Consider the following 7,890-nt stretch of genomic DNA (forward strand, 5'->3'; position numbering starts at 1 on the left):
AAAATAATAATAATAAAAAATTAGCTGGGCATGTTGGCATGCGCCTGTAATCCCAGCTACTCGGGAGGCAGAGGTTGCAGTGAGCCGAGATCATGCCACTGCACTGTAGCCTGGGCGACAAAGCAAGACTCAGTGGTGTACGTGTGTGTGTGTGTGTGTGTGTGTGTGTGTGTGTGTGTGTGTAAATATACAGTTGCTCTTGGTCCATCAAAATAAAATTAAATATTTCAATTAAAAAAACACATCACAGAAGGCAAAAATAAAATGTGAAATAAGACGGAAATACATATGAAAGGCGATTTATTTCTACTAAACGTGCAGCAGAATTTTCTACGTCAAGAAAATTTGAAGAAGATGGGTACACAGTATGACAAGCTGCGAGATTTGGCCACAGGAAATTTATAAACTTTCACATATTCCCTGAGATATAATCTATACGTACACAAACAATGGACTATTATTCTGCAAAGTTGGTGAAAAATCTCTCATTCTTTATCTGAAACAATGTGAAAAAAGAGTAAAAGTCAGACTCTCAGACGTAAAAGCAAAGAACTTGCAAAATTTGCCATAAAGTACATGGCTAACAAACCAACAAGCACTGTATACTCAGCCTCAGCAGAGAGGAAATAACTGAGATTAAACACTCTTGAATATTTCTAATTTGATCTGTAAAATAATATTTTTTCATGTGATTTTGAAAAATAATCCAGGGATGCTGCTCAACAGCCTACAATGCGCAGGATAGCCCATGGCACAAAAATTATGCAGCAAAATGTTAACATTGGGGAGATTGAGAGGCTATTCTGTTCACACTATGTCCAACCTCAATGGGTGTGTGCTTCAATTAGGGATCTTGTTCAAATGTAGATTCTGATATGGGGCCTCTAGGATAGGTCCAGACATTCTACATGTGTAACATTTTTTTCTGTTGATGTTGATGCTGCCTAACCTGTTGGGTGGTTCACTCTTTGAGGATCAAGGTTGTGGTATAGTGTTAGAGTCAGATTTAAGTACTTTGAGGTCTTCTCCAACAGAAATCCTACCACACACCTCATGTATGACTTCAGGTGGTCAAATGTTGAACTTCACAGGTCAGCTTTTGCATAAACAAAGATTGCATGTGCCTCTTGTGTGCTTTTCTCATGACAGGAAATGAAACCTTTAAAAAAAAAACTTCCCATCTTGTTTATGGAGTTTCTGTGAGAAGTAATATTTTGAAGCTCATTGGAGATTACCTTACACAAAGCAGATGCATAGTGGAGGGCAGCTATTCTGTCTCCTGGTTCATCAAATTACTTCTTCAACTCTTGTAGGAAACTCTTATAGGACCTGCTATAGCTCTTTCTAGAACTCTTCTCTTTGTTGAAACTTACAGCACATTATGCGTTAAGAACTATTGTCAACATAAGTATGAAATGCTTGCATATGTGTTTCGTATGCCAGTATAGATACATTTAATTTTCACATATTGGTTAACTCCCCAGTTGTCTTAACTCCCCAGTTGTCTTAACTCCCCAGTTGTCTTTAGGAGAACCCAGAGCCCAAGGTGTGTACTTCTACACCTTGGGTTCTGGGTTTTGTTAATAGCTCAGTTGGAAAGTGTGTTTGTCCTTACAGTGGTTGATGCTGAGCTTGGACATGTGCTATGCCTTGTCTAAAACAATGTGAGCAGTCAGGAGATATCCAGTGTCTATGGGGATGTTATGAGAGGCATTCTGAGATTCTACCACTTTTCTTCATCTTCCTCTGCCAAATTGTCTTTTCTGTTCAAAATTCAAAAACCTACTAGATTTGGATAGTTGTATGGAGTGACTATTTTGTCTTCTCTAAATTTCATATGTCCTAATTCCAATGTAAAAACCTTCCAACATAGATTCCTATGTGATCAAAAAGCTTGACAATTAAGTCACTTACCAGTGGGATTGCTTGTTATGCAGCATTAGCTTACTGGTGCAATAAACAGTGCAAGTAGATCTAAAGACATTCAGAATATTCGGATGCCCGCTATTTTTTAACATGAGTTCTGATATTTCAAAGCAACATTCATGATTTTCTGGATATTCATGTTTATGCCAGAAAACTGGATGAGACTATTGTCTCCTTTTTTTTCTAGGTAAACAGAAGAGGCTGAAAGGAGATATATTTAATTTAAATTTAACTTTTATTTTAAGTTCAGGGGTACATGTTCAGGTTTGCTAGATATGTAAACTTTTGTCACGGGGGTTTGTTGTACAGATTATTTCATCACCCAAGAATGAAGCCTGTTACCTATTAGTTGTTTTTCCTAATGAGGGTGAGTCTCTCCCACCTCTTAGCCTCCAACCTCTGATAGTCCCCAGCACATGTTGTTCCCCTCTATGTGTACGTGTGTTCTCATCATTTAGCTCCCATATAGGAGTGAGAACATGTGATATTTGGTATTCTGCTTCTGTGTTAGTTTGCTAAGGATAATGGCCTCCAGGTCCATCCATGTTGGCTGCCAAGGACATGATTTAATTTTTTCTTATGGATGCGTAGTATTTCATGGTGTATATGTACCACATTAAAAAAAAAAACAGTCTATCATTGATTGGCATGTAGGTCGATTCCATGTCTTTTCAAATGTGAATAGTGCTGCAATAAACATACCCCTGCTTGTGTCTTTATAATAGAAAGGTTTATATTCCTCTGGATATATACCCAGTAATGGGATTGCTGGGCCAAATGGTATTTCTGTCTTTAGGTCTTTGAGGAATCACCACACTGTCTTCCACAATGACTGAACTAATTTACACTCCCAACAGCAGTATAAAAGTGCTCATTTTCTCTACAACCTTGCCAGAATCTGTTATTTTTTGACTTTTTAATTATGGCTATTCTGACTGGTGTGAGATGGTATCTCATGGTGGGTTTGATTCGCATTTCTCTAATCAGTGATGTTAATTTTTTTTTTCATATGGTGTTGGCTGCATGTATGTTTTCTTTTGAAAAATATCTGTTCAAAAAGACATGTATGTTTCTGGAGAAATGAGTTCTGACCTTGAGTCACACAAGTCTCTATTTTCAGGAGCAATACTGGGCAGAAATTCAAGCTTCTGCGTGAGTCTTTCTTTGATCAGGAGGGGTGTAGAGAGTTTATAGTATAAAAGAAATAAAGCAATGGCTGTTAAATTAAACACACTTGTTGTTCACTTATCTGCAGTTTAATGCTTATGATGACATTGCTTAAAGGGAAAGATATTTATTAGTACAATGGAAAGAGGTGTATTTGCAGGTAGCACAGGAAGCTTTTAGGTAGAATGAAGATGATACAATAAAATTACATAGACAATGACATCAAATTGTTCACTCAAATGAAAAAACTTCATTATACATGGACACCAAGATTCCTTACTCCAAATGTTCCAGAGTAATTCCATGTATGACTAAACATTTTACTCTGTCACAGTTAAGATAATCTCTGAGTCTAAGTCCAGGTGAAGTCAATTGATGTATGCTAATTTGTCTATTTAGACCACGCTTGAAACATGGATTTCATAAGCAATTTTTTGTCGTCTTTGTTTTAGACAAGAGATATAGTGGGCATTGTGGACATGGAGATGACTAGAGAACAGGATCTTAGTGAAGAGGACAAAATGCCAACACTGGCTATAAATACATGAGTATATTAAAGTTTTACATTATGAAGAGGAGTAGTTGAGGCAGTGATAGAGAAAAAAATGACAGACACAAACGTAGAAAACTGTGGTCTCATCTGTTCATCCATGATAAAATTATATTAATCATTTTTCCATTCTTGGTTCTTTGCACTAACGCAACTCACCAGTGTATGAGACCAACAGGAATGTCCTCCTTGTTTCTGACCTTAGTCTGGGAATAACTTTGGGGAAGTTGGGAAATGACAAAGGAGAAAACGGTTGGCTATCTGAGAGCTGAAAGCTTCTTTAAGGAAATGCATACATTTTACAAAGCAGTTAAGATCATAGAATTGGAAAGTCCAAGAAATTAATAGGAGGAGCAATTTCTACTTCCACCATCTGACTACAAAATCACAATTTCTGGGTCCGGGGCTTAGAGCTCTGGAATGACAGACCCTTCTTGAAAAGCAGCTCTTTCATTGTTTCCTTCTGAAGAATTGTGTCAGAGCCCCCTTTATGTCTTTATTCCTCAGGCTGTAGATGAAGGGGTTCAGCATGGGGGTGACCACAGTGTACATCACCGAGGCTGCAGCACTTGAATGTGAGTTGCCAGTTGCAGCAGAACTAAGGTACACACCTAGGAGTGTACCATAAAATAAGGAGACAATTAAGATGTGAGATGCACAGGTGGAAAACGCCTTGTAATTCCCCTGAGCTGATGAGATTGCACGTATGGAGGAAACTATCTTAGAGTAAGAGTAAAGAATTCCTGTGAGGGGATCACCCCCCAGCAGCACAGCTGCTAAATACATCACCACATCATTAAGAAAAGTGTCAGAACAGGCAAGGTGGATGACCTGATTATGTTCGCAGAAAAAGTGGGGGATTTCCAAGTCTGTGCAGAAGGAAAGCCGTAGCACTATTAAGGTTTGTAATCAGGAATTCAGGGCACTCAGGATCCAGGATGCCAGAACCAGCAGTCCACACAGTCTGGGGTTAATGGTGACTGTTTAGTGCGAGGGGTGACAGATGGCCACATACCGGTCATAGGCCATCACAGTCAGTATAAAGATGTCCAATATCTCAAAGAGTAGGCAATGGCCTATCTGGGTGATGCAGCCTGCAAAGGTGATGACTTTGCTGTGTGTCTGGATATTTACCAGCATCTTCAGGACAGTGGTAGACACAAAACAGATGTCTACAAAGGACAGGTTGGAGAGGAAGTACATGGGGGTATGGAGGTGGGAGTCTGAGATTGTGGCCAGGATGATGAGCAGGTTCCCGAGCACAGTGACCAGGTACATGGACAGGAACAGCCCAAAGAGGAAGGGCTGAAATTCTGGTTCCTCTGAAAGTCCCAGAAGAAGGAATTCTGAAATGTGTGTATCATTCCCTGCTTTCATCTGATTGACTTTTCTACCAAAAAGAGAAAAGAACATGACACTCACATGCATTACAAAACTACCAGAAATGCTGTTACAGATATTCTACAGTGAAGAAGCTATGGTTTTTTACTTTTTAAAGTTGATTTTTTTAATGTCGGCAGATAAAATGGTGAGTCTTTATTGTGTACACCATGATGTTTTGAAGTATGCTTACACTGTGAATGGCTAAATCTGGCCAGTGATCATTTTACATAGTCATCATGTGTGATGAGAACATTTAACATCCACTATCTTTGGATTTTTTAAAAATACAATGTATTACTAGTAACTATATTATATCACCATTGATGGTTTTATGTACATGATTACATTACCATTAGAACCATGCTGTACAATAGATCCCTTGAACAAAATCTTTCTGTCTAGCTTAATTTTGTATCCTTTGACCAACATCTCCCCAGCTCTCCCCAGCAACCCTCCCATCCTCTGATAATCTCCATTCTACAAGAATTCAGTCTTCCTAATTGTAATTTTGTATCCTCTGATCAGCACGTCCCCAATCCACCCGCCCAGCACCCTCAGCCTCTGGTAACCTCTATTCTACAGGAAGTTAATTGTGTGTATTTTGTGTGTGAATCTGGTGCCGACCAGAGGATCCTCTTGCCATCTTGGATTAGGAATTCCTGTCCCACTCTCAGCCTTTCCCTGAAGGCGTGTACTCTACAGTACTGATGAGAAAATCTTTCATGCATTTGAGGAATATAAAGTGAATTTTGATATGTTTCAGTCATAGTCTAGTAAATGAGTATGTGGTATTATATAACAAAAGTCTCTATAATCTAATGACAGAGAGAGAATAGAAGAAAAATGTAAATGCTATATATTATGTCAGATGGCAACAAATTCTATGATGAGGAAGAATGATGCTAAGAAAAAAAGCGTAGATGGAGAATTATTATTGTTATTATTACTTCTGAGATGGAACCTTGCTCTGTCACCCAAACTGGAGTGCAGTGGCACAATCTCGGCTCACTGCAACCTCTGCCTCGCCCTCCCAATGTGCTGGGGTTACAGGAGTGAGCCACTGCACCTGGCCTATTACATTTAACTCTCTTCACCATTATATAAAAAAATTCAAACAAGCAGGAACTTCGCCTGCTCTGTTTATCTTTGTTTTTTTTTTTCACTTAGGTACATGAATATGTGTAGAAGAATTACAAAAAAATTAAAGCAAAAGGAAGTTTTGAAATAAAAAGTGTCAGTGGAATAAAGCCAGAAAAATATAGTAAATTTGAAAACACTGTCTTAAGTGAATTTGAAGGAGACATTGAAAATTAACTGAAAGAAGGTATAAAATAACAGTAATTTAACATCAGAAGGGACTAGTTATTTAATTGGCAAAGACCTACACAATAAGTTATATTACATATAGTGTCACTAGAATGTTCTGGTGTATGGCAGATATTCATTTGTTATTGAATGAATCAGAAATTAAGTTTTAGTATATATATGAGCATTTAATATATGACAAGGTTATATTACAGTTTAGTTGGAAAACGCTGAATTGTGGAACAAAAGCTGGTAAATGGCTATCTACCTGGAAGACAATGAAGTTTGTCCCCATCTCATAATTTACAAAAAAATTAGTGGGTTTAAACACCTTATAAAGTAAATAATACATGTTAGCTGAACATGTAGAAAACCACATAGAAAATGATGTGTATGCAAAGCATGCTAAGGCAAGAAACAGAAGATTATAGACATATATTTAGGTAAATAAAATTTACAGCTTTTTGTGCTGAAAAGTATTTCCTCAGATGTCAATGAAAAATCAATAATCTGTAGAAATAATTTGAAATGGTGATAACTAGACAAATGGATATATGATAATAAACAAAATGGTGATTATATGTAGGAATCTTTGCTCAAGCCCAGTAATGGTTTAATACAAGAATCTCTGTCACACCCATCAGCCTGGGGAAAAGCCTGAAGGGCAGCTGCCACATTGAGTAGGGTTGGAACTTTTCAACAGGTAGCAAACGGGGACTCTGTTGTTTCGCCAGTAGAAGTGTAAAGTTTTACAAGCTCTTGGGGAGGTAATCTAGAAGGAGATGTGAATATTAAAAACACAGATAGTCATGAACTCAAGTTTCTCAATCCAGTGCTAATGAAATTTAGGGCCAGATTATTTACTGTGGTGGGGTCTGCCCTGTGCATTGTATTATCGTTTATCAGCTTCCCTGTTCTCTACTCACCCTCCTCAAGGTGACAGCCAAACCTGTCATTGCTCAAAATTCCACAGCGGACAAAACTACCCGCAGTGAGGATCACTGTTTTAACATGAACATCCTACAATATTTTTATATATTTATAAAAAGTATTTTAATATAAATATATATATATATATATATACATAGTTATCTATGCCTCCACAGCTACTACTTTTTTTCTCCCTCCTTGGGAGAAAAATTTGCAAAATCCTTGGGCATATATTCTACTTTTACTGGAACCACTTTATTTCTCCCATTTCCTCATCCATTGGGCCTCCGTGACCATTACTTAACTGTCAGGAATCACCCTCCTTGCTGAGTTCAATGTTTGCTTCTCTTTTTAGCATCATAAACAATTACATGAATCAAATACTTTATCAAGCAAGCGAGCCAACAACCAAAGCAATTTCTCTTCTCTGGGCTTGGCTGGGTTGGCTCTCAGATGACTTTGAGTCCATGTTTGTGGACTGCGTTCTCCCTGACCCTTTCCTACAGTACCTACTGGGTTCTTGGACTCACCTCATTGGGTCTTCTGAGAGGAAGGCATCCACGTGGATGTGTGACTACCTCCCCGGATGGTCAATGATGAAGACTGAAGCTTTGTCCTGAGACAGTAAG

The 7,890-nt window shown here is 38.2% G+C and overlaps 1 pseudogene; it reads right to left on the bottom strand.

The window, feature by feature from the left end:
• Positions 1 to 4,093: 4,093 nt before the first annotated feature.
• On the bottom strand, positions 4,094 to 5,159 carry LOC116541619 (annotated as a pseudogene).
• Positions 5,160 to 7,890: the final 2,731 nt, after the last annotated feature.

The sequence above is a fragment of the Sapajus apella genome, unplaced genomic scaffold (assembly GCF_009761245.1).
Source record: "Sapajus apella isolate SASKATOON/1434 unplaced genomic scaffold, GSC_monkey_1.0 scaffold152, whole genome shotgun sequence".
Taxonomy (NCBI): domain Eukaryota; kingdom Metazoa; phylum Chordata; class Mammalia; order Primates; family Cebidae; genus Sapajus; species Sapajus apella.